This window comes from Echinops telfairi, unplaced genomic scaffold, assembly GCF_000313985.2.
Source record: "Echinops telfairi isolate 266 unplaced genomic scaffold, ASM31398v2 ScPeMD7_7439;HRSCAF=8477, whole genome shotgun sequence".
In the NCBI taxonomy this organism is placed as follows: Eukaryota; Metazoa; Chordata; class Mammalia; order Afrosoricida; family Tenrecidae; genus Echinops; species Echinops telfairi.
The window spans coordinates 5,309,702-5,311,689 of NW_022111339.1; positions in this window are offsets into that span (position 1 = coordinate 5,309,702).

Below are 1,988 nucleotides of genomic sequence, written 5' to 3' on the forward strand. Positions count from 1 at the left end.
CAATCTTTAAGTTTGAGGGCAGGAAGTCTGAGGGGGGTGGAGGGGTTGGCTCTTAAGAAAGCATACAGCATGTATTTTACACAGTTTATTTCAAGAAAGGGAATCAACACCAACCTGTAGAACCCTTCCTAAAGATGGCTCTCTTTCCCCGCTCCTTCCTCAACAGCCTAACCCCCCTCGCCCTGTTCCTACTCTCGTCACTGGCCTCCTCCTGGTCATCGGAGGCTTTCTTTTGGTATATGAAGCACATTTCTTGTTCTTTGTCTTCCCTTATATGGATGGCGTTATGAAATAGTTATCTTTGGAAGATGGATTAAGTTTGCTAAGCAGAATGTCTCCAGTTTTGTTCATGTCTTGTGGCCTTTAAGAGAGCGGTCTTGTTTTTTCCTTGATGCTTCATATGCCACTGTAAGGGCAACTGTCATTTTCTTAGAGAGCCTTTTCTGACCACCACCCTGCCTTGATGTCCTCACAGTACCTTATAACTTCCTGTCCATCATCGAATACATCTGTGAGCAGATGTTTTTTTAATAGTTGACTCATTGTCTGAACTCCCGCTAGTTCTGAGCTCTTTGGGGCTGGGGCATTATTATTGATTCTGCTATTATTAGAACAATATCAACAATAATAATGCTATCAGCCCACTGCCATTGAGTCAATTCAGGCTCATCGAGACCCTGTACAGAGCTTCTGAGGCTGTACATGTTCATGGGAGCAGGGAGCCTCATCTATCTCCCTGAGTGTGGCTGCTGGGTTTGCACCAACGACCTTGTGGTCAGCAAGCATTCCTGTTCTTACCCAATAACACTACCTGGACTCCTTGATAATATCATGACTCTTTTTAGATTATTCCCAGGACACACCGGGGAGATGATGGCCTTTCCTCTCTGAGAGTCACACCGTCTCGTGGCGCTTTCTCAATAGATGCAAATTCAGGGCTTTTGGACTCTTGTCCTGGTTGTAGGAGGAGTCTTTTGGGAGATGTTTTCGTTTCACTAATGCACATTTTTTTCTGATCTGGACGCTTTATCTTTCCCTGCTCCTGTCCAGGCCTCCTCCCAACCCCCTATGGTTTCCTTCATAATCGCTTGAAGACTAAGATTCCCTTCTAAGGGACAAGGCATCAGATGCCAGATGGAGAACAAAGGTTTTCCCCACCAAGGCCTGCCCAATGGTACATACTGTACACACTGCATATTCTCGTTCATTTGAAGCTGAAATGTAATTAGTGTTCGTACTTGATTTTATAGTGGAATATGGGTAGCGCAAAATCCATTCAGCGAGGATGATTCTTGCAGGTGATTTGGGTCTAATGACAGCAAGCTGATTACTGGCCCAGCATCACCGTGGTGCCATCGCCCCCTGGTGGCTGTATTAATTACTTGGCCCGGCACCGTCTGGAGTTCTTGCGGTTTAAGCAGCACCCTCAGACTTTCCCTAAGGATCTGCGGGTTTCCTTTTGCCTGGGAAGCTAAGGGCAGAATACCTCAGAGGGCATTTTCTTGATATATGCCCCGGCAGGGATGAACCTTCAAGACACTAGGCCGCATGAAATAAGCCCTTCACAAAAGGACACATATTTTCTGATGCCACTCAGCTGAAGGACCCAGAGCAGTGTCCGGAGCCTAGTGCTTATTAAAGGGTACCAGGAGCCGGAGGGACATGCGAAGGGGGAAACAGCATTTAAGTAGCATGAGGTCTCTGTTTCAAGAGATGGAAATTTTAGCAACAGATATCGGTGACCGTTCCACGGACATGATGATGTAATCAATTCTGGTGAATTGCTATACGCTTGAAAAAAACGTTGAATCGGTGCATGTTATGTTCTCTATATTTTTTTACAAAAATACATGCATTTTTTAATTGCCCAGTGTAAAACATCAGTGTCCGCCTGACTCTCCCCTTTGGCTTAGCCCAACACTCTCCGACTGTTAACTCCACCCCGAGGAAAAAAACATTCTGTCTCCTCTTGCCCAGAGGTGCCCTGA